Source organism: Halictus rubicundus, chromosome 1, assembly GCF_050948215.1.
Source record: "Halictus rubicundus isolate RS-2024b chromosome 1, iyHalRubi1_principal, whole genome shotgun sequence".
In the NCBI taxonomy this organism is placed as follows: Eukaryota; Metazoa; Arthropoda; class Insecta; order Hymenoptera; family Halictidae; genus Halictus; species Halictus rubicundus.
Genome location: NC_135149.1, coordinates 11,891,904 through 11,918,134, shown reverse-complemented (window position 1 = coordinate 11,918,134; position 26,231 = coordinate 11,891,904). Strand labels below are relative to the sequence as shown.

At 45.8% G+C, this 26,231-nt stretch overlaps 1 protein-coding gene across 6 annotated transcripts in view; it reads left to right on the top strand.

The window, feature by feature from the left end:
- Positions 1-26,231, top strand: part of Ca-beta (Calcium channel protein beta subunit) — a 126,176-nt gene that overhangs the window by 10,640 nt on the left and 89,305 nt on the right. The window lies entirely within an intron of this gene.

Sequence of the window (26,231 nt, the reverse complement as noted above, 5' to 3'; positions counted from 1 at the left end):
CCCGCAGTAGTGTGGATAGTTCTGCGACTTCTATTAGCCAGGTATTTGCGACATATATCGAGAAAGACTGTACACTTGATTTCATTTCTACCAAAAATCTTTTCTGTATAAAGCATTAGGTTTGTTCAGAGTTTACAGTTTACGTAATTGACTTTAGAGTTGTTAGAAGGTGTAGGGGAAGATGTAGAAGCAAGAAGAGTCAGGAAAAGCATTAATGTTCTAAATGTTTGAATAAATGGCAACTCAGGCAACAGTGAAGAGTCACATAATTTCCTACAAAGGTATCAACAATATCAACAAAGTTTCCTACAAAGGAGACAAGACCGTCCCCACTGTAGCGCCCGCTGTCCCCTTCCAGTAAACGCCGTTACCGTGGGGGCAACGAAGATGCGAGACACCAGCAAATGCGACGAAGGTGCGCACAGCATGAGAGAGAGGTGGTGGGAGAAGCAGGCGTTCGAGGGGCTCCTACCGTGCCCATCACTGATGTATATGCATAATCTGGCCCAGGCCTGAGCAACTTCTTCCCCGCCGTCGCTTCACGACCCCCACAGGTACAGTGTACAGGTTCCCCCACCACTGGCCATTTCATATTATCCTATCGTGCTTCTATCTCTCCTGCAGGCAAGCTCCTATACCCCCTAGCCCCTTCTCCCACTCTCGATAGGAACATGGTGGGGGTTTCAGAAGTGCGAAGAAGACTCGCTTGTGGCTCGCGAGCCACCAGTTGCCCAGGTCTAGCCAATTAGAATGTTTGCGAATACCTGCACAATGCAATCCACTTGAAAAGTTGTAGTCACCGAAACAGACCTCGAGCGTGCGCGATCGTGCCATCATATTCGAGACTGCAACTACAGAAGCGGAATTCATAAACAGCAGAACATACTAATTAGCGAACTCTCTTGGTATGCCGAATACATAAAATTCTGAAAAATGAACGTTTAAACTTTCCGTGGCGGGACGTCCTTCGCCAGGAAGAAGGATTTAACGTTCACCTGTCCGGCTAGAAAAATTACGGCCGAGAATGGCGGCCAATTAATATTGCGTGCGGCGGCATCGGGAACGCAAAGATTCGAAATGATACTTTTGTCTGTCCCGCGACCGACGGAACCGAACGATAATTGAGTCGAAAACAGGTGCGGAGGAATAAAGCGGGGGGCTCCCCCGGAGCGTTCGCGTCATCGAAAGCCCGTTCCATAAATATGCAAAATTTCATTTGCATTCATTGGTCGCAGTATAAGCCGCGCAAAGCTGGATACGCGATCCGGCTCGAGATCCTGGAATCACCGGAGCAATCGATTACCTGGTTGCATATCGCGGCCGTTCCAATTTTCCGGGTGTCGTTGCGCGTATGTGTATGTATCTATCTTTGCGTGTATACATTCTACCCGCCGCCGTCGTCCCATGGACCATCGCGATGGGACCGCGATTTTCACTTTCCCCCGGGTGAAATCGATTCGTCAGCGTCCAATTTCCTTAACGTTGAAATTACAACCACCGATCAAATAACCGGTTCTCCAGATTTTATTTTAGTATAATTGAAATGGCAAGGATCTCTCGATGGGAAATTATTCTGATAGAAAAGTAAAGTTTAAATCGGTTTTAGCTTTTTATTTTCCTAAGGCGACGTGCGGCAGTTACTTTTAGTGGTTGGCAGGTTCAGTATTAATGCAAGTGGAAGTGATTGATTAAATTGATTCTCGAAGAGAAAGATAATGGAGTGGTTCATTGTTGAGCGGTCTTTACAACGATCATGATTAAAGATAGAAATAGAAGAGCTACAAAATTCATTCTATGAAAACCACCCTAACACTTTCTTCTCACTTAGTCCCAAAAGACGAGGATATCATTGCTTAAAATTGCCATTTTATCAACAAACACATCAATCTCTTCTTTTTTACACAGTCCCAAAAGCCATTTTGTAATTGCTGAAAGAAAATTAAATTCGGTAAAAGCACCCTAACATTTTCTGCTTATACACTCGTACAAATTCGAGACATTTGTCAGTTGCAATAAAAATCTCATTCCATCAGAACCACCTCAATATCCTCTTCTTCCATAGTCTCAAAAATCCGAGACAATTTTTCTTTGCTATAAAAATCACATTCCTTTCAAACCACCCGAATTTATTTATCTTGCACAGTCCTGAAAAGGTGAGGATTACTTTTCATTGCCATAAAAATCTCATTCCATCGAAACCACCCCAATATTATTCCTCGTCTAGTCCTAAAAGGCGAAGACAATTTTCCTTCGCTATAAAAACCACATACTATCAAAACCACAATACCATTCCATAGTATCTACACTAAAATATAAGACAAATTTTTTATTGCTGCAAAATCCTCATTCTGCCAAAACCACCCCTATCTTGTCTCCTCGCGATCTTCCAAAAACAGCTGAAAACAATTCCTATCCTCACAAAAGTCCTTCTTTTACAAAACCACCCCATGCATAATCAAATTTTCGCACCATGTAAACTAATTTCCCCTCACCCCGCCGACCTACCACCCTGATGGATCGATCATCGCGCGAAGATAGCCCGAAAGTGCGTCACTAGCTGAAAGATTCAGGTACAGGGTCACGTAAATAGCCGACGGTGTCGGCCTAGGCTGGTTACATCGATCTAACTGCATCGTTCAATGCAAGCAGTGCACTGATGGGAGTGCAAGGTACCGTTGCGGGATAATACTGCGGAATAGGGTGGTCCGTTTATTTTTCGATTTTTTTTTTCTGGTGTTACAAAATTGTGACACTCGGTGAGAAAATGTGTGGCAAATTTGGAGGCGCTCGGACGACGGGAAATCGAGGCGTCCGAATACTTCCGGCACACATAATTTTCTGATAAAGTGTCGCAATTACCCCCCGCATTATCGGCGGGGGGGGGGGGTGAGATCGAAAAAATCTGAAATAAACCAGTGTTGACCCCTATAGCTAAGCACCACCCTACTGTCGATCAATGAGGGGTAGCCCCGACGTGTGTATGTAGCCGGCTCGGAATTTCTTCAGGGTAGTGGGTCTCCACGATGGTTGCACGGTCTCCAGACCCGGTTCCATCGAATATAGGTCAGTGTACAAGCCGACAGGAGCAAAAGAGCAGCTTCTCTCTCGGACTTTTAGCTGTGAGGCGCGGACCCGATCGTCCCGGAGCCTGCCGCGGATACTGCTAACGGCCGAAACGGGTTTGCACGCGGCTTCCCTTCCTCCTTTTTTTTCTCCTGTTTCCTTTTTGCTGCGAAAAGATTCCTCCTTTCCCTGTCCGCCCCTTCCTCCCTCCCTTCCTCTCCCTCGAGTCGTCCGAGCCGATTCACTGTCGAAATTATTGTTAATGGACCGCTCGCGGTCTGTATCGAGACTGTACTCGATGGACCGGTCCTTTTTAGGCGCAGGAATCTCTATAATGCATCCTACCCGTACCTCGATCCTTCGCAGCTGTAATTAAATGCTCCTTTGTCTCGTACGCGATACCCCTTTTTGCGCGGATTTACGTTACCCGGGACAGCTGCTACCGACTCCTCACGATTTTATGTCCGGCCTTTTTCGCCGACTAACAACTAGGACTGACTATGGTTTCGCTTCTGGTAGGGCTGAAACAGTGGTTAAAGATCGTTTTGAGTGGCTGTTGGGAAATTTGCGATATCATCGTTTTCGATGGTGTCTCTGCTTTTTGTAATGGCACTTTTTCTCTGTGAGAAATTTAAATGGTTGCTCCAGAGCCATTCTGTTTCGTTCTTGATATTGTGTCTGCTCGAAGTAGCATTTTACCAGTATTTTTACAAGGGGAATTTCAAGAGTTGTTTCATTCTATTTTGTGTTTTGATGGTGTATCTATTTTTTTGAAATGGTACTTTACATTATTTTAGTAGAAATAATGGTACGAGGTGTATGGTCGTTTAAAGCTTAATTGTTCACAGGATATATGATAATATTACTTGTAATTAGAATGATCGTTTTATTTATAACGTTCTTGATCTAACGACATTCAACATGGTAAGAATGGCTATTATAAATTGTTTATCCTTTTTGGAATATAGTAGGTTCTCTAATGGTTGGAAGCTTATTCATCCTAACTTCTGTGAATTGGTCCATAAAAATCTGTATTTGCGTGACAAGCCACGTTTTACCTGTGGAATTTAGAAATTAGAATCTACTTGTCTAATTCGCCACGTCAGTGGCTCTGTCACCGTTTGCTAACATCGTGACAATTCTCGTTACAGTTCTAATATACCGAGAATAGAATCTTCATCTTCCGATACTTCATCTTCATCGCAAACGGCATTAACGCGTTCTCTGAAGAAAGTGCAACTGATTTTTGTCCCTGTGTTATATTTTCTAACTCCGCTTGAAGAGAACTGTAATTCAGTTTCTATCTTAAATTCTGAATTCTAAATTCAGTTTCTCAACGTAAATTTAGCTATAACAATTTCAGTAGTAAATATTTCAACATAATCTAACAATTTTAGATTTATCATTTAAAACATGATTCCAAAGATTCCTCTTGACATAATATAGTAATTCAGGAGCTTATTAATAGATCTTCAGTGATTGTTACATTTTGAGACACTTATCCAAGAACGACGAAATCTAGAATAAAATTACATTAGATTTTTAGACTTTCTTGGATACTTATTAATTTACCTATAGGACATAGGAATATACGATAAAATAGTAAAGTTTAATGACTGAACAACGTCACTGAACATCGTAAAAACGTCACTTCTTCATCTTCGGCCCGAAATGTGATTTTCTAGGAAGATTTCTGTCCGCATTCAAAAAACTACCTCGAATTTCGAAATACGAAATTGAGGTATGTTATGGGGCTAAAACGTTTGATAGCTTGTACACCGTCGGATCTTTATTTTTAGAGTTATGACGAATTAAAGAGGAGGTGCGAAGCGCCGTGGCCGCAAACATGGCGCAAACACCGCGTTGCTTTGCATCCTTCGCAGCCGGTCATAACACGAAATGTAAAGCTTGGATCTTCGGTACCCATAAAACAGCCTTTTCCTGTATTACCTCTCTATCCTCTAAGCCGTTCTATACTCGCGTTTCCCATTTGATTCGAGTTCCACGGAAAACGTGGGCGTAGTCATCAGCGACGATTGTAGACACGATTTCGATCCGGCATTCGAGGCTTCTCTATTGCACTATTGCACGTCGTGCTTGACGCGTGCATTTCGCTCGTGTATCTATGTACAAGCCATTCAGGCGAGGACAGAACACTACTCGCCGAGCCAATTAATCGCCCCTCTGTTCGCCGTCATTGTTTTTCACTCCCACGCGTTCGCCGAGGACTTTGGAATACACTAGCTCTCGAAAAGTATTGCCGCATTTCCAATTATCGAAAATAGTCGACATGCGAACTGGTAGAACTTCGTGAAAATAATCGCACCGCAACGAATCTGCGCTCGTTTCAAAGCTCGAAGTCTCTACTTTTACATCCCGTTGCTCAATTTGGCCTAGATATTTTTTGTATGATGTGGCGAGCAAAGATAGATTGAACCGGTGACGGATGGTCTCTCGGAAACACTCCAGATTCAAACGTCTCTAACAACACCGATAAATTTTATTCGTAGGTGAATCTACCGTGGATTTAAAGATCGAAGCTTACCCTTTCTAACGAGCCCTTAAAACTTGATCTACGAATATTTTTAGCCGTTTTATGATAAAACAACGGGGAGCAAGTTCGGTCGAGTGGGGGCACCTTATCGACAGCACACCTGTCACTCGAAGCCGAATAAAACGGCTAAAAAAATCGTAGAGCAAGTTTTAAGGACTCGTCGCAAAAGAGGGAGCTTCAATCTTCAAACCAGTGGTAGCTTCGTCCAGGGAAAAAAATTTTACAATGATTTTACAGACCTTTCAATTTTGTCATATCATGCAACGTACATCTTAGAAGATAACGATGACTCGCGAAAGAAGAAGCTTCAAGCTATAACAACGACTGCAGGTAAATTCACAATGGCAATACTTTTGGGAGCCACTGTACGCGTCAAAGATAGCGACGCGCGAATACACGCGTCTTAATTGCAGCAGTGCAACCGGACCCGTATCAAAAATCCGAAATGCAACAAACAGATCGAAAAACGAATGTTGCCCGAGCTGCACCAATAGCACAAGTCGACACACCGATAATGATATATGAACAGTATCATGGCAGCGAAACGGAAGTTCAGCCGATCGTGACGGTGAATTTATCGTACGAGTTTCTATCTTTGTACACGAGGAACGTTGAAATACTTCTGGCGGCCTTTAAGTGTGAAGTTCTCAGCGCTTCAATACAGTTTTTAATTAGCGACGCGACGTTGAACATTCCAGATGGAGTAACCTGATAGTGGCTCCGGGGATCATGCACAACGTGTATCAATTAATTCCTAACATCAATTGGCTACTTTTCTTGCTTTTACGTGTGTAATGCTACCTGCATTCGAGAACGATTTCTTTCATTCCGAGTGGAAAATAAATGTCGCTGCATTTTCGATGGGCTGAGGGTGTGGTTGAACGTTGTCAATTAATATTTGAATTCGTGTTATGAATATTTCAAATGAACTGGATGTTTCTGTTACACGTCACACGGTAAATTCAAAAGATTTTAAAAAATATTCTCAATATAATTACACTAATAATCCGAGGAGATGCAGGTGCACCTTAATAATTCGATTAAACAAAGCCTTTCAAGTACACAAAAACAAAATGTCTACGCGCTCGGACGTGCCCCAAACAAACCGTACCGCCCTCCCGAAAATACACCAACAAGAGAGACATTTCAAAGAATCGCTCGACTGATCCCTCCCCCCCCCCCCCGGAATCTCTAAAAAGCCCATTAGAGCCGGTAGCTAATGCCCGAAAACTGCGAATCGGTTGTATCAGATCGGGTGCACCTGCGCTAAAAAGCGTGGCTCGTGTCCGGGTTCGGATTGTGTCTGGAGTCCGGACCGCGTAGACTTCAGAAGAAGGCGTCCTGTACCTTTCGTTCCACGAGAATGCGGCCGGTTCCGCGTTGCGGCCGCAGACATATCCGCGGTTGTTCCCGGTGGCTGGGCCTCGTCGACATCGAAATTGCATTTGCAGCGGGGCCGCAGGTATTATTCCGCGTTCAGCCGGGACTGCATTCCTGGCGGACCGGAAACTCCAATTTCTCGTGTCGCGCCACCTGCCCCCCGATAATTATTCCAAGATCGCGGGCGGCGTTATCGAATGGTCCCCCCCCCCTCCCCACTTCCCACCTCTCTGTCCGCCATTGGTTGCAACCGGCGTTAAGTTCTATTACGAACTGCGATCGAGGAACCCACCCTAGAAATTCTCGGCTCGCGTGTTTCACGCGACTCTTGTCCGCAAACAATGATCTTCGTGGGTCTTTCCAATTAAGGCGGCAGGAGGCAGATCAGGTGCAAAGGAAGAGACTGCACCGGCCCACGTCCCCCTGTCTCCTCCTTTTTCGTCGCCCCAGGGCACCACAGGATGGAAAAGGGAAGTGAGTACGCTCTTATTGTTCTTGTTCCTGTGTCCCGAGTCGTCTGAGGCTTCGAAGTCTACTTCTTCTTCTTCTTCTGCTTCTTCTGCGCATTTGGTCCCCCTCTTACAGGCTGGCGACACTCGACCCAGCGTTCCGGGAAGAATCATAACTCTGCAATTTCGAAGGCACGCGGCTAAACCGGCGGGACGGTTATTTCTCTTCGTCTACTCGCCCCGTTCCGCGGCTAATTCCGCAGGTGTACCAGGAGCGAGCTGCTGGCCGGCGATTTTCACTCTCCACCGTTTTCGGGACTGTGAGTGGAACGATGCGACGGTGCTGTGGGCACTGTCGCTGTTAGCGTGGTCGAGATGGATGCAAATTCGCCTGGCGCAGTCTGTGGAAAATTGTAGATGACATTGGATCGAATACAAACATTTTTGGTTTATTTATTAATGTCCGGGTAGAGTATTTGCTAAACAATATTCGTCGTGTTAATGATGAACTGCAGATTTTATGCATCTACGAACGCATATTAACGACTGATAACACGCACACAGTCACAATCGGTAAGGAATAATGTTTATTTCCAACGTATGAAAAACGAAACTGGTATAGTATAAATAGAAATAGTCGAAGCAGAATACTAACGACCGGGAATTTGATTTCTATTGTATAAAATATTAGAAATAAAATTCGGTTCGTTCAGAGTTGGCCCGTTCGTCTACAGTGCGTTTACAAAGCGACGCAGACACCATAAAATCTGGCCGGCCGGTGTACGGTTCCTTTTTCTAAAATTAAATTCCGCGGCTGAAATATTTCCTCCAAGAGACATAAATTCAGCGGCCGAAGCGATTGCCGGGCCATCGCTAATTGTAGCCCCCGGTCGCGTCTGCGTGCAGTCCTAGGATGGCACCGAGAGACCCGAAGGACGGTCGCCGGTTTAGAACGTGTTTAAGGGCCGCGCCTTGCGGAGGGAGGAAAGAAAGAGTGTAACTATATGGCGTGCCGTAACAAAACGCAGCTCCAGAAGTGGACCGAAAAAGCCTGCCAGCAGCCTAGGACAACAAAGGCCCTGGGTCTTGCCTTTGGGATCGCACGTCTTCGTCCCTCACCTCCTTCACATATTTCTTCCTCGCATTCGTCTTTTTATCCAGCCTTTGCGAGGAGACTGTTTCTTTCCCTCCCGCGATCACGGCGATTTCTTTCTCGCTTTTTCACTGTTCGAGAACAACGGGACGAGAATTTGTCGCTGTATTCTTTATAGATGCGATCTCGTGCCCGTTCTTGCACCGTGCTGCCCTAAAACGATGAGTGCCGAGAGTCGCGAGCAGATTATGCGAGCCGGAAAAATGATCGTAACTTTCAGCATTTTCTTTTATGCGCGCAGAACGCGTTCAGAGTCATATTCAGCACTCCGGTAAAAGTGTGCATCTTGGAGACTTATGTTCATAATACAGATCTTTGTTTGTTGGAAAATTTGAAGGAGTTCGCAGAATATAAATTGTAATTATTCGGTTGATTAATCATTGGGAAAACGGAAAATTGATCGTAACATTTTTGAATCCACTTTTATTCGTGGAGAACGCGTTCGGAGCCACTGTCAAAGTCGGTACACCGAGAAGTGGGTTTATTGTAAATTACGAGCACATTTTGTGCTTCGTATTGTCCTCGGAAAGTCGTTTTTACGATTGTGCTCCGGATCTTTACGCACTCGTAGAAAAGTATGAAGGGATTCATAAAGTACAAGTTTTAATAATTGGATTAATGCGGAAATCTTGTTTTTTACGGGTTCAAAACACTCGGTGTTACGAAGATAAATTTTTGCTGTGCGTTTTATAGGCATTCGAAGGTTCGACATTTCCAAGAGAAATAAAACAAGAAGAACTTACAGCGGTACACTTTTGTTGGACATTTCTTTGTCCCCCTATCGGAAAACGGCAGACAAATTTCCCATTTCATGCGGAATGACATTGAAGCAGGCGGCCATCTTGAGTTCACGAGGAGCCGGCGCTACGTATTGATTTCGGTCGCACGGGCACCTAAAAATTGAGAATTTCGACTGCTCTAGATCTCCCTGGAATAACGCCGCAGAGAACGCGATCGAGAAGTTGGTTTGGCAGAAAAACCGGAGCGGCGTGTACTTGCACAGTCTTTTCAAAGAATTTTCGATCGCGTCATGCGAGGATCTGTGGTAGAGAGCACGAAAGCGGATCGGTCCGCGGGCGAAGGTAGAAGATGAAAACCGGGATCCGTCGAAATTATCTTAATGAAGTGTCACTAATGTCCACGGCTGTCCGGGGACCGAGGGCTCCTCCTCTCTTTCCAGCGGAGATCTTTTCAGAGATCCTTCGTCCGCGGACACGTCAGGTAGCCGTATGCCTGTGTTCAGAGCCGCGAGCATCGGGGACGAGATTCCCTATGATAAAGTGTCCGTGGAATCCTGGAATGAGGTGGCCGGCCTTTCTTCGTCTTCTTTCGGGAAGCGATCTGACCGAGCCGGGAGATCTTTGAAAGTCGAGAGCAAGCAACGAGTTTGACGGGAAGTCCAGCAGACAACGAAGCATACGAGTCAAGGAAGCAGACAAGCACGGACAACCAGGCAGACAGGTAAAGTAATTCGATCCGTGGCATAGGGACCATAAACACCGAGTATACCCGTGGATCGATGATAGCGAGCGGTGACAAACGCCGCAGCGGGGCAGTAAATTCATCAATCCCCGGGACAGAATGGTATCATTAGCGACTCATAAAGTCCGACAATACCGGGTGGTGGTGTCCGGGCTTTTGGTAACCGATTTTACGATCCGCGTTCAACGAGCCCGCTCGTAATTTATTCCGGCGCTAGTATATAATTATTTGAAAATCGTAGCGGCGGCGGCGCTGGCCCGGGCGCAGGATTCAATTCCTGTCATCATGCCGGGGGCCCGAAAAAGGGGAACCCGGGGCCAAGAATGTCGAGCTAATGAACGCAGGCCATGGACACACAGCGCCGCAGAGCTCCTCGTGAGAAAGCCGTTCGCTTTCGTCAGGTAGAGAAGATGCTCGTTGTGCACGTGTATTTTTAGCACGGGGCCAGGTACAGCGGCCGTCTATGAGCGGTAAACACACGCTAAAATCATCGACGCGAGCAGCGGGTGGAACCCGAAAAACGCCCCCTCATCCATCCTGGATCTCTCTCTTTCCCTCTCTGTCTCTTCATCGATAGAATCCGCCGAGAGATGGTATTGGTAAGATGCTTGGTACCTGTTTCGATTTACCTGGGAAAGAACGGTTCCGAAGGGGGAGGGAGAGAGGGGGGAAAGAGAGAGAGAGTGAGAGAGAGAGAGAGAGAGAAGAGGAGGAGGATGGACAGGAGGATTGGTTCTTCCAACGGATAGAAAGGGACCGTTCGAAGTTAGCCCTCCCGATCCCCTGTCATTTGCTGGCGAGCTTCAAGTCCTCAGGACCTCTGGACACAACGACGTCTACGATTCCTCCACCCACTCATACACGCGTAAATCTCGACGGTGTGGTACTGCTGGCGAGCATACCTGCTCTCCGACTTGCCATACCTCGGGCTCCTACTTACCTTTATACCTTTATACCTTTATACCTTTATACCTGGCACAGACCACGTCCCGCAACAACGCGACAAGGAGATACACTCGTCATTAAATAATCCTGGCCGAGGCGCTCGTCAGGATCTTTACGAGGCGAAATAATATTCGGCCTGCACCGTCCTGTGGATAGCGATATTTTACGCAAGGATCTAAGCTGGTCCTTTCTCTCTTCCATCCTTCTCCTCCTTCTTCAGGGTCACCCGAGAACCCTCTAGTTGATCCTGTTCGCTTTTGATCATCTCGCGAGCGGATCGCGCATGGTAGGAGCGGTTCAGAGTGGCGATGCCGAGGCGCTGCTGAAAATGATTACAGTGAATTCTCGATATATGTCAACAACACAGGTTTTGCCAGCGCCGAGCTGTGTTATGTTTACATTCCTCGGCGTTCGAGGACTCTCGAGCGTCGGGGCCCCTCATGGCGCATACTCCGCGGTAGTGGGGATAATACCGCGACGTTTATCGTTCAGACCTTGGCGACATATATGGAGAAATCACTGTATTAGCGGATCTTTATGCAAAATCAAAATTGTCTAATCGTACAAAACAGGAGCCGAATAGAAATGTCATTCTTTCATTAATCATTTTAATTAGCTTGAACCAGATGTATTTTTAGATTTTTTTTATCTGTCCAGTGCATTAAATTGCACTCATTTTTATCGTAAATTAATAACAATTCTTATATTGTCGAGCTGTTTGCTATAAAATGGTCCAAGTGTGTTGAATCTTGGAGCAACGCTAAGAATCACTGGTTCAACTGAAAACTATTTTTACATGACCACATTTGTACGTGATCGTGGAATAGATTGTGGATTTTATGCGTTCAAGATCAAAATGTGTAGGAAGTTTGTAACGGTGGACAAACGCGAAGAATATCGTTAAGAAGGAAAGAAATTTTTGTCCGGCTCCTGCTTGCAATGAATTTAATTAAAAATCAATTAATTTGCATAAAGATCCGCAGTCTGCTCATGGTAAAATGGTGTAATGTTAAATTCGTTCCAGTATATTAAATAGGATTTATCTTCATCCTATCGCGACAGTAGCAAGCGTAAAAATCGATGCAAGTACTAGAGCTCCAACAAATATGATTGAAAAATAATAGATTCCATGGTGTATCTAATAGCGAAACAATGCTCTTGGATTAGACTGGAACATGTAGCAGCCGTTTCGTGGGGATCGCCGAATCCCCGAGAGACGTGTCTCGCTTTACATAATAAAGGAGCACCCTAATTTCATTCGTGGGCTTTTTTCCCGTGGGTTGATACTCTATCGGGCCTATCAGCTTTCGAAGGGACCTCAGTCAAATTTCTGACAGAATCTCCACGAGGTTTCGGGAACTAGTTCCCGAAGGTCTTCTAGTTTCCCTGGTAATCGAGGTGGCCCGGGACTCTCGGCGAACGTAGGAAGCGTATACACGCTGTTGGCGCACTAATGGTGCGTCTAAGGCACCCAAGGGGAACAAAATGAATTTTGAAGGGAGGAAAGAGCGGGGTTAGAAACGAGCGAAAGAGACAGAAAGAAAGAGAACAGAGTAGTTCCCGGGGCTGGGCATGGCTTACGACCGCTTCTTGCTAGAAACGCATGAATAATGCAACAATTGGCCGGAGAGCGAGGACGATCCTTTGTTTTCGCAGGCCCTTCGTTACCAGCCGCCAAATTGCTCGCGAGCTAGCCGCCTCCGTCTGCTAGTCACCGACCAATTTCGTGCAACGGGCAAACGGTGTTTCGCGCGCCGCCCGAAACCGCCATTCTTCGGGGCCTTCTTCGTCTTTTCCCTTCTCCTTCTCCTTTCTCCTTTCGCGAACGATTAATAATTACGGTCGGCGAAAGGGAAGACACGGAACCCGTCCCCGTCAAACTGCAGCTGCGTTTCACCTCGGACAGATAGATGTCCATACATAAGCGGACGGATAATCTGTTCCACGAAATGAATTAGATTAGCGAAACCCCGCACGAGGACGCGCCGACATCATGCTCGTTACCAACCACCCGCCCCCGTGACGCGCAATTTGTCCAGAAACCACGATCGCGTTCGTTCCTTTGCCAATTAGCAGAGGTGTGCAAAAAATCGAAAATTCTCGGGCCGGGGCGGGTTGAAAATTCGGGCTGCAACTTCTAAACGTTCGATGAAAAATCATTTGAACTTTTAGTGTCGCGTTAATGGGGTCTGCTCTTGAGCATCCAGATTTTCTCAGGGTTGCAGCGTTTCGCATCCAGTAACATCAGGAATGCGCGTTTCCCTCAAAAAAATTCAGCGCTGGCCGTTCACACGCGCGTAAAAGCGCACCGCGTTGCGGTTCTTTCGGTCATTTGGGCCAGTTAAATTAATTAATAAGGCTGATTTGTTTCTTGCTGGAAGGATGGGGCGACGCTCGCGGGACTCCCGATGGGGTTTTGCGTTTCTGGAGGCCTTTGACGGTCGGTACGATAAATATGGAGCAGCGTCCCGTCCTTTCCTCCGCATTCCTCTGGTCCCGGTGCCACCCTCTTCCCAGAAACCGCGACTTCGGAAGCGGCTTCTACTTCTCTTCAAACTCTTCTGCGTCGCTTCTGCGTCGCTTCAGCTCGCGTGCAAAAAGAGCGATGCCGTCCGTCCGTCGCGTCGCGGCATTTCGATCGCCTAGGATCGAGGACGGAGAAGACAACCTGGACTCCGCCGAGCGGCTTTCATTGCGGCAATAAGAATTCCAGAGGGTCGTTAAATTTGCTGAAATCCGTACGGCGACTTTCTAGGAACTTCTAGGAATCCTGAAGTGAGATTCTTAAATTGCAAAAGCAACGGGAGGTGAACTCGCCGCAAAAAGGGTCGTCTCCCTTTCGGCTCGCGATCGGGGGATCGCGTTTTAATGCTGGACGAGCCTCTTGAATTGTATTCGATCGAACGCCGAAGAAAACGGTCCCGTGGATTCCACGGATTCTTCCTCAATCTGGCTAGTTAAAAAGATCGCGATTGCTAATTCTTTAATGCGCCTTTACCGCCGAGATTGATAAATTTATTGCCTACTTGTTGCTCGGCCATCGGAACGCCTCACACCCCTACCAACTTTATGAATTTTTTTTTTTTTTGGGCTAACTAAGAGACGCATCTTCACGAAACTTTTCAGATTTGTTCATAACAGTCTGCAGAATGTTCCGGAATATTTGTACCGTGGTGCTAGCTAAATTATAATAGTTGCGCATACTGCAAGTGGGCGTTGCTGTTGGAGACGTTTAACATCAAAATATTAGGGGGCATTAATAGACTGCGGATTTTATGCATTTATGACAAAAATGGGTAAACACAATTTAAAGCAGTGGACATATTAAAAAGATTGAAGGGCACCAGCGTATTGGTTTTAGCTTAATAGAATAATTAAAAGAAGAAAGAAATTTTTATTTCGCTCCTGTGTCTTGCAATCAATGCAAATATTTTTTATCTAATATTTTTTGTCTAATAGTATACTTTTTATCTAATATTGTTTGTCTAGTAATTAATGTGGGTGGCAAATGTGAAAGCAATGATTTTCCGAGAAACTAGCCTCAGTTTGAAGTATGCATTTTTTAAAAGAATCATTCAGTCAGGTTCTTAGCATTAACTGTTACTTCATCCACTTCTTAAAATCAGATGTCGAAGGGTAGTTTCTTGTCACGATTATCAAAGAAATTGTGCTCTGAATGCCATCCCCTTCTAGCTTCTAAAACGAGCTCTTTCTCTTGTCATTAAGAAATTCCTTTCCAGACGAAAAAATGGCCAACGAGGATTCACGCAGTAGTGAGTCAATGAGTGAGAAGTTTACGACACGATTTTTACTGTTCCTTTTCTCGTTCCGTGTTCGAACGACGCAAGACGAAGTAACGAGGGACGCACGTACCTCGGGCACTGAATCACGTCACAGTTTCTCGGATTAGTCCCGGACGAAACACCGTTTGAAACGAGATTATTTACAGCGAGACTGGGTAACCTTTTAAATCGCCAAATGTCTCGCCGCGGGAGCCTAGGTTCGCTCGATTCACGACTTCCTGATACCGTGTGGATCGCGAGCGATCTAACGCGACGGAATTTAAACGACGCCTGCTCCCTAGTGCTGGATCGTGACTGTAAACGAGAAAGAGAGAGAGAGAGATCGGCAGCGATCGACTTCTTCCCGGTCGCAATAAAGATACACTCGCTGGACTTATGGAATCATTCTTCTGGCTCATATTTTGCGCCGTGGACGCCTCGCTCGCGGGGCACCGGACCGGACAGAAATTACCTAATACTATAAATTATCCCTGCCCTAACCCGAGCTCGGGCTCGGCTCCGCCGTGGAAATCGCTTCGGATCTCGAGAACTGCTAAATGATTTCTCTCCTCGCCCCGTGTCTCGCCGCATTAAATCCGGAGTAGCTCTCCCGGCTCAGGAATTCATGTTTATTCGTCGGAACTGCTTTCGAACGCGATACCATGTCCGATTCAACAAGATCGCGGACGGGGGAAAAAAGTTAGACGGTCGCGATATGATAAACAGTGTTGCGCTTTACGGTCTCGGTGTCCCGATTTTTCGAATTCTTTATGTGCTAGCGGAGACACAGACAGGTGACGTCACCGAAGGGTTGATGACACAAATTGTGCATAAAGTGGCTCTGTTAAGATTATACAATGATTCATTGCTTATTGGCTATCTGTTAATTTTATCCATACCGCTCTTAAATGTACTATGCAAGAACTGAAAAGAGGGTGAGGTGCAACGGATTGATTACGTCACGTTACTGGAAATGATTTGACGGTCCACGACTAAAATCACAGCTGCCATTAACCGATTTATTAAGCAACCGTAACACCTTAAAAGCGTTCGTAAAATTATTTTCCTCGTGTTCTCAAGAGTTATCAGAAAATGGGGGTGGTTTTCACTGCCAGATTTTTATCCCGACGCATATTCTCCATCTGGCGAATCGAGGCCACGTAGTCGAGCTGCAGTGTTTCGCGATCTCAAGATATATATATATATATACATCAGTAAAAAGAGAGAGGGGAGGGGGGTCAGAAAGCGTCTCGATGCTAATAAAGAATTTATGGTGCTCGTTACTGGTACGGTTTTCTACGAATTAACGTTGATTACTGGAGCCGGCGTAAAAACCTAGAAAACAAGATAGGCGCAGAAACCGATTAAACGAATTCATGAATAACTTAAGCCCGTTCGACTCGACGCACCTGTCCCCCTCTTGGTCCCCCCTTTTATTCCACTCCCCCCTCCCCTTGGATATCCACCTTCAGAATTTATTTCGAGCTCGTAAGATAGCCGATGGAACTGAACGCTGACACCTTCTCCCCATTATCTTACGGTGTGTTCTTCGAGGAGAAGGGCCACGCCGTTCGCTCGATCGACGATCGCAAAAATTGAAAGGGGAGTCTCGTAAAGCGTTGCCCGTGGCCTCGGTTATCGACTGCGTTTTCGCCGCGGTTGAATTTGTCTCACGCGGAAGGAGCCTCGGTTGCGTTTTATGAACGCTCGGCTAGGATTTATGGGACGCGGGACCTCTCGCGGATCGACGACGGGACAGAGCGAGGCTTCTTCCTGGAATCCGGTATCTTCGGAATGGACGCGACGTCGTTAGGTCGACGATCGGCGAGGATTATGTATTTCTGGCCGAGAAAAATTCGATGGGAAGCCACGCTTCGACCATCGCGACGGTCGTGCGCGGACTTCGATAGAGGATCGAGAGACATCCTGGCTGCGTTCTGAGATCGATACAAACGTTAGATGATCCTATAAACGCCATAAAATTGCTGAGTAGACACGAAAATACAAAGGAGCCGATTTGCGTACAGGTAGAAATTTTTTTACAAAATCTTGGAGCCTGACGAGTTTTTAAAATTAATTGTTCTTTGCGTATATCATTGTACAGATACTGGAAATCCAGAATGTGTCCAAATCATGGATCTGGAATAAAAAGAAATTAAAATATTTACCTAGAGTCTAGCCCAAGTGCATACATATTTTGTCTAGAACCAATAGAAAATTTATTACATTTTTATATTACACCCTCCGAAAGTACGAAAGAACATTAGCATCCCATGTAAGCTGATGCTAAAATTTCGATCCTGCGTCAGAAATATTTATTTAGGATCTATATAAACATTATTTTACCGCTATCTGAAGATTTTTGATGCAGAAACCTTGCAAGTCGTTTTGTCAATAAAACCGTAGATCCCGAAGTTACGCATATTACCATACACAGCAGATTGAAAAAATTATTCTTCAATTAGCAGAGACAGCTGGCAGAAGAACCATTGGAAGTCAGCATTGCATTATCAGGTACACAGGAGAGAACCGTAAAATATTTAACGTTTTTATCTTCGGTTTCAAAAAGAGGTACAGGGCCCCACCCCTATTATAGCAGTCTCGCTGTATAAAGAAGTAGAGTCTCGCGAAGATACCGGGAATCCGTCGTAGCTGTATCTGGTAATGGAAACACGCCAGCTTAGTGCGTGCCTCGAAAATAAATTAAAATCGCTATCTGCCCGGGTCCGGTAATCGATGCGAATTAATTGCGGGACACCCGGTACAGCCGGGGCCGGTAATGCGCGAGGACAAGAGGAGCGGGGACTGGATCGGCCTGGCGGGCCGTTAATGAAGATAAAAATCTAATTAGCTGGCCATAAACGAACACCGGGAATTTTTAAGGCCGTTCGAGCGGACATGTAGCCGGGCGCAAATTCATGAGCTTCCTCTCTGCCTTCAGAGAAGATCCACCGGAGCGGGTAAAGAGGATCTCTTTTCGATGCTGACGTCACACGGGTGAGAATGCGGTCAGTCCGGATGGGACCCCACGATAGTCCTAGGTGTATGGGAGTAGAGAAAGACGCGATTAAAACGTTGCCCCGCACCGAGGACGCATTTTTCGTCTGGGTGTTGCTCGATGATCGTTCCACGGCCCCGCTTTCGATCGTTCCTCCCAAGGAATATTCTATTCGATCCGTAGGAATGATTTATCTGACCACTCGGGCCGCAACCAGAACGCCATTCGTCTCTAGAAAATTGTTTTGAATGCCTGATTTAATGAACTGCCCGCCTGGACTTCTATTATGGCAACTCTGTTAAGTGCCACCTTTTCTGGGTGTTGCTGACCGTGATCTGTCTTCGACGGTATCCTGCTCTACCGAGCTTTTTAATTATGGTGTTTTTGCCCTGGGAATTGCATTCGCTGTGAGATTAACTTCGGTTGTGTCTCGCTGGTCTTGCACGCTTTCCCTGTTTAATTAGGCGTTGGCGATATTACACAGCGACACTTATAAAATTACCAGTCTTATTGTCCTTCGCTGATTTCTGGGGACATCCGGATCTTAGATCATCGAGAGACAGGTCTGTACTAACAAATAAATTACCTTTTCAGTTTATATAATTGTTAAATTGACACCTACTTCATTTCTACAGATACAGTTCAAGTTTAGCGATGTTTCTATGGATAATGTGCCCTTGGTATCCTTTGCCAAGACGTGGTTATGAATAATTTATAGAATTATTAAAATAACTCTCCTTTCATTTTTATTATAAACACTCAAGTTCGCGATACGCAGTGACACTCAGCATGGATAACATCCTCTTAGGAATGATTATTATCTTTGGTAACCAGTAGCGACATCGAGCTCAAAGTATCGAAAGACATATCCGTTGATAACAGATACATCACTTCATTGACTGGTAAAACGACTAAAACAGTCTCTTATTCCTGTTTGCTTATTAACAGTCAGGCTTCGGATTCGCGGTGACATGTCTGCAGATAATGTCCTCTTCAGCTGACTGGCGAAAACGCCACGGTTGCGTACAGATTATCGAAAGACAAACCTGTTTCAAACAAATAAATCGCTTCTTCAATGTATAAAATCGCTAGATTCACATCTACTACATGCGTATTGACTCAAGTTTGCGATACACGGTGAGGTTATATAAGAATGACACCCTCGGTAGTTGGTGATTCAGTGAAACCTCGACTATCAGTGAACCAACCGGGGAGCCATAACTGATAATAGACCGGCTACAAGATTATAGTCCTGGACTAAATTTCTACCGATTCATCCTGCTCTATACGAATTCTCTTCGTACATCTTCTTCTTCTTCGAATAACCTAGGCTCCTATAACGAAAGTTCTACAGAATTCCCGTTCCATAAGAATATCCAACGAACCTGCATCACAAAACACAGGAAACGAGCAGCATCGTCGAGGACTTTCTCAACAGTCTTTGCCCAGGGGACATAAAAGCGTTTGCGACGTTAAACGTCGAGGGAAAGATGCCATTCGCTCGATCGTTCGTCGAGCTAATAAACATCGGGAAGTATCGCGGGCTTCCTATGATACGAGCATTGAGGGAGGATTCTCGAGTGAAGCAGAAAAATCGATCAATATTCTCACATTTTATCCTAAAAAACTATTAGCTCCACAGTGAATTCTCGATATTTGTCAACAACACGGCTAGGTCGAGCCGTGTTATGTTTACATTCTTCGGGGTACGGGGCCTCTCGAGCTTCACGGTCTCTCACGGGGTATACCCCGCGGTAGTGAGGATAATTCTGCGACGTTCATCACATCCAGGCCTTGACGACATATATGGAGAAATCGCTGTATTTCACAGATGCAAAGACAATTTGATTTATCTTTCTTTATTCCACAATTTCATGGTATTGGAAGCAACTCAACGCAAGTTCTGGAATGAAAGAGTAAATATTTCGGACTGCAAGGGGTTAACGCTGCAAGACACGGATAAAAAGAAAGAGAAAGAGAGAGGAGGGGGGAGGCGAATCTTTTAGGAAATGATTATCGGCATTTCCATGCGTCGGTTCTTCCGGCATGCCGGGAATCTTAATCCCGAAGGGGGAGCACACGGTTAAAGTGGCTTCGGGAACGCGGTTGTCGGAAAAAACCGAGGGGATAGGGCAGACCGAATCGCCTTAGCCAAATTAATAGGCGGAAATACAAGCGAGGGCCAGGATTATTCCGCGCTTCTGGCCCGGCCGACAGCCACGGCCAGGTGTCGGCGAGAGTTGCGTGAACGACGTGGCAGCGTCGAGGCAGTTTCGTAGAACACGTGCCACGGGGAACGTCGTTTGCGGCTCGTTCATCGCGTTTGCCGGGGAACGCGAAACTTTATTGCTCCCGGAGAACTTCCAGCAGGAAAAGGAGCCTCGTTATCGACGGGCCGGAAGCCGAGCCTGGAAACCGTGGCGAACGGGACCGTTTACATTGCAAATCCGTGCCGGAATATTTATTTCCGCGGAACAGCTAATCAATTTTTCCGCGGATTTCGGGTTGGATCGTGTTGTTCCTTCTTCGTTTCGATTAACGAGGGTTTCCCCGGGCTTATTTCACCCCTTCGTGATTTTATCTCTTTGATGCTCGAGTAGTCTTTAGTAATGGACGTTTCTTCGTCTAGGTGGATCGTTATTTCGACGAAGATGGTTTTATAATTTAGGGAACGGTGAGACACCAGCTCCCACTCCACAGAAAATAGGTTACCAAAATGTCTGCCTATCGATCCGAAGAGAAACGTTCCCTCAGCGCGATCCTTGACGGAATTACGATCCATCAATCGTGTGATTGCTCTGCGAGGTGTTTTCTCATCAAGATTCTTTAAATAACGTGGCCCTGCAGGGCCTTGGCTAGGAAAATTACGGCGAGGCGTTTTGTCACGTGACAGAAGCGTCGTCCAAGGGTTCAGCAGCCTGGCACGTAACAAATAGGCAACGAAGAGGAAGATAGAGAGAAAGAGAGAACAAGAGAGAGAGAGAGAGACAGAGAGAGAGAGAGAACCGTCTCTCGCCCAAGGGGGTCGAGATTATCGTTCGTGGGCTGGAAAGCCGAGGATAACCCGATGAAGGGTTACTCTTCCGAGCCAGTGGCGCGTGCCCGCTGTTGATCACCCCTTCCACAGTTTATTATACCGATGCAACCCCGTTGGATCACGCCCCAATAGTCCTTCAGCTGCCGCAGACTCCATCGCAGCGACCTCTGAAATCTTTCGCGAGATTCGTCGGGAGTCTCGGAACCTCCTGCCACTAATTTCCATTCGGCAGCTATTCAGTTCTTCCCGAACATGGCTGCACAGAACGGAAACGGAACAAATATTCCGTGGCCCCCATCGAGGAGGATCAGGATACCCGCTAAAGACAGTAATCGGGCCGCTTACCTGCGCCTCTAAAGAGAAAGGGGTGGAAAGTTACATAATAACGGCGAGGATGCTATTCACGGTATATTTATCCCCCGGACTGTCTGCCGCACGGTCTGCCGAGGATGTCTTTAACAGGAGCATGATTGCTCGAATACTACGCCCAGCCAGTTAAACACACCGTTTCATGAACTGCATATGATCGCCGGCGCCCGGGCAACCGCGAATTTCGCCGAGAAAATTGGCCCTGCGAGCTTCGACTTTCTCTTCTTTTTGTCTATACTCTGTAGAATTTGTTGTTTTTCTCGCGCGAGAGGTTAGGGTACTTGTTCCGGTAGTTAGCGATTCAACCCCTTATTTTTTGAAAAATAAAAACAAGTTTATAATATTCGCTGTTTGCTTGTGCGTTCCCCAATCGCTGTACATATCGACAACAAGAAAACGGAATTTCTGTTGAGAGAAAAATTAATTACATAGAAATTTAGTCAAGAGTCTGATTCGATATTATAGCGTTAAGGCCGTAAAGCTTAAACATTGTAAGCTGCCTGGTTGGCTGAAGCCTGTGTCGTAGTACGAAAGTTCAGCTTAACAAAAGTCGGCTTCTAGACTCGACTTCCTGGACAGGCCACTAGTTTCGAAGTTTATCCACCATAATACCTGGCCGTGCAGCTACATAAATCTACTACCTCCCAATATACGCGTTGGTACCGGTGGACCAGAAGGTAATTCCATCTTCCGATGTGGCCCTGTCGCTTTCTCTTTCCGTCTACCTCCCTCTCTATCTTGTCTCCCGTTCTCTCCATCGACCATCCATTCTCTTTGTTTCTGCTGGGTTGTCTATACCTGGTCCAGAGTCAAAAGCCGCCGGGATTGAAATTATTGGAGGATCCTCGATTTTTCCTTGCGAGGGATTCCCGTCCGACCGTGAGCAATGGTCGCCTGTAATTTCGGGTCCCATGCTTTCAACTATACTTCCGTACAGTTACTCCCAAAAGTATCTGGCCACTACCAACTTCGCTTCTCGACTCAATCGTAGGAGCTCTTATTCAAAAGTTCGTGAAAAGACTAGACTTTTTGTCTGGAACTTTTGAATTAAAAAATAGAAGAAATCTACGGAATCGAACGATTTGCAGCATGATGTAAAAAAAAAAGACAATTATAATGATTACACACTGGATTTTGGATGACGTTCTGGCCTCCGAAAATATTTGTAGGCAATTATTAAATTATTTTTCTTTCAGTTTTACAATGATGACATGCCTCTAGACAGCTGAAGAAATTCGTTTCCTAATTCTGCTTTCTATAAAATTACAGGGGAGTATACAAATGTCTACAACTACTTTAAAGAACGAAAGGTAAAAATAGATACAGAAAATAAAATTTAAGAATTTTTTAGAGGATATAAGTAGAGGAAAATATTGTAGTATAGATTGATATTAAACAGCTGCTGGTTTTTTTATATACAAAACATACCATTATATATTTTACGAGGAAGTGTGGGAGCTTGTTTCTGGAGTATAGCTCGAAAGTTCAATTGCTCCGGAATATCAGGACAATTGATCGGTCGATAAGCACATGTACAAATAGAAGATCAGATCGCAATCTGCTCGGAAGTCATCGACCTAAGATACAACTGCATAACGTGGTCCACAGTTGCAGCACACATATCATAAAACCATCGATTTGAAACTATAATTATTCGATTGTAGATCTTAAATGTTTACAACAGACCTTCTACAAGTTGTCAGTATCGTAAAACGTTTAATAAAAATTAAATGGATTTTTCTTGATTCTCCGACTGATAAATAAACTCCCCAAAATTAATACTTGAATTCATAAAAATCTACAGTCTAATAATTTAAATATTTTTCCTGTTTAAATCGCAATTACCATTAACAAAACAGAACTGATTTGCAATTGGATCAACGGATCGACAACTACCGCAAGATACTTTCTGTTTCTCAAAAAAATTCGAGGATCCCGAAAATTCGCGAACGCCAGATCGTCGCGGGACGACAGTCGCCGTAGCCTAGACTGGTAATTTGCAGAGCTGTCCAGGTGAACAGGAGGCGGCTAGATAAGTCGCCTATTGGCTCGGTTGGCAGACGCTATTCACCGGGTTAACGAGGGAGTGTCTATTCGCCATCGGTTCCGATGCGGTGTAGTTTCTACAATCTGCTAGGCAAAAAGAGATCCATCCGCAGACACACCGGCGGACATCTGCGAACTCTCGACGTTTCTTACCAAGACGATGGCTTCGGGAGTGACGATGTTGTGTCTGTGTAACGTCACACAAAAATAATCTCCCTCTATGTCTCGAGGAAGCTAGGAGAGAACGTCGGGGGGCAACAATAGTGCAGATTTTCTGCGGGACGAATAGGCAACGTGGACCAGATCGTAGACCGAGACCAGCAATTTGGTCGTCCATCAGGTGGCGTCTTCGTGACCGGTGAATATTATGGACCCGGATAAGAGTCCCGTCGAAATTCAAATTGAACTGCACGAGGCCGACGCGTATACGGTTCACCGTATATAGCTCGCGGCTGCTTTTCTACTAAATCGTTTTGATTATACTCATTACACCCCGGGCCGCGGGTATTCGGGGCCCCGGAGAAAGGACCGGCTGCTGGGACCTTCGTGTTCTCTTATTCCCGGAAATCGTGGGTCCCGACATAGTCGGTTTTTGATCGACCCGTATACATATGCGTGTATCATTTTATACACGCCGACATTCCGGGACGTCTGAGCGTACCGATACAGGGTTACCAGACGATGTGTATTCCCCGCTAAATGCTTCCCCCTCTACCGCTAAACGTGGCTCGGTTCTCCTCTAGCGACGCTCCGCACGAGGAGAGTGCGTGACGTCACATTATCCCCACTACCGGCTGCTTAGTATGTACCTGCTAGCCAACCGCTGACACATAGTCTCCTCGCACAGAGAGTCGCTGGAGGAGAATCCGATGGTAGAGGGGGAAGCGCAAAAGACTTTTAGCATCGAATGCTTCTGGCCCGATACATCATCCAGATTAATCCCTCTTTCTCATAAAGACCACCGGGGCTCGAGAGACCGTCCACTTCTTAGAGTTTCGTATGCAGATTTGTACTTTCTATAATTTCGTACCTGCCGGCCAAGTTTACTGCCCACAGGAGTTGCGGAGGGAGTGTGACCTTGGACGGAGACTCTGTTCTGATCGTGGTCTGCGCGAAAGTAAATGCGGATGAAACAGGTCTTTCTGTATCAGAACAGGGAAGCTGGACTGGTGTTTGATTCGGAGATGGTTCATTTCATTTAGCACACTCGCCAAAGTGCGATGAAACGATGGGAAAAGAAATCGTACATCAAATTTTAAAATACCATTTGATAGCTGACACTTCGATCTGTAAACTCGTGCTGATTTCGATCGAGGAAACAATTTTTCCCGATCCTCAGAGGCATTTGTATTTGCACAATTTTCCAAAATGTAGGGTATATATTCTTTCGCGTGCTACCTGTTAAGGGGGCAGGCAGGCATTTGGCCTTGACTGTCACGCTATGTTACGCTGTGCCTTTTTTTCTAGACATTATACGTCTTAAACAAGTAAGTAATCAACTAAAAATGCATACCACCGTGTTTGTACATGTCTTTGCTACGTCTGTATAGAGCCTTTTTTCCGATACGAACACTAAATCTCTCGAAATTAAGAGAGCTTGCTTCAGAATTCGAATTTTCTGCCGAATATTACAAATTACTCCACGATGAGGTAGAAATTCGCAATTTGGGCTCCATACAGACGTAGATCGGACTTTTAGGAAACACAATTGACCACTTCTAAACTGCTCATTGCAATATTGAAGCGGCAGTTTGTCTAGATTTTGACCCGTGCACACGTATATGGATTTCAAACCATGCCGGCCCCCTTAAAAATTGTTCCGAGAAAAATGAGATTAGCGTTTCGAAAGCTGAGATTCTTCTCTTTAAAATGCTTTGAACGGAGCAAATTCTTCGAAGCAGCGAATATCCAAGGGACGGGTGATAAAATCATCTTCCTCCGATGTAAATTGTTGTCTTTTATAATGATCGCACGGCGCCTGAAACATTAGAGCAGTAACGTATACCAGGAGGTCCGCTCTTCCCCTGTATAATAGCGCTCCGGAGCCCGTGCCCATCAGGCGGACATTAAAGAGGAAAATGATCGAGCTCGTCGTTCGCCTCGCGTCAGTTTCGCCCGCGGTGCGAATGAGAAACGGGGCCACTATTTCGCCGTCTATCGTGTAGCAGCTTTACAAGGCAGATAAGATAAAGGCTAGCTAGAATAATGAGCCGGTATCTGCCACGCAGCAATGCCGCGCCGCGGCCCGGAACGTCAATAATTGTAACTGAGATTATCAGGCGGATAGAGAGAGCAATTAAGCCGCCCCGCAGAGAAAAAGCCATCCGCGTGTAGATAACGACGCGACATTCGCGTTCTCGAAAAAAAAAGTCGATCGGCAAGGATATCGCCGGAAACGCCGATCGATCGGGTCGTGTCCACCCAACAGCTGTTCGAGCGAAATATCGAGCAACAGTACCGGCACTCGGGAGCGCAATCGTCCGATAACGCGTAAAAACGAAAGCCCGGATGATTTGCATACCCGCCGAACGCATAAATTCACAAACAAACGGATTATTAACGCGGATATCGCGACGAGAGATATAAAACGAAACGGCCGAGCGATTTACACGTATTTAATCGGCGAAATCGGCGGAGGAAAAAAACTTGGCGAAAGTCTCTCGAAGAAACGGGATTTAAGAGGTCTCGCGGACGCCAGGAGACGCGTTCAACGATTAATTACGAGCGATTTTCACGTGATCGTTTAGACGCTGGTGTAATCGATACACGGAAATGAGTGTCCGAAGATCGGGGATCGTTCGATGGTAAAAGAGGGTCGAAAGAGTGGTGTCGCGTGGTGCACCGGCTAAATATAAACATTATTTACACGCGGGTGCAACCGTATTCCGTGGAAGGGTGTCAACGGAAACGCATTGCCGAACTATCGATCGACTGCAGTCACTACAATGCACAACCCGGCCAGCCACAGTTAAT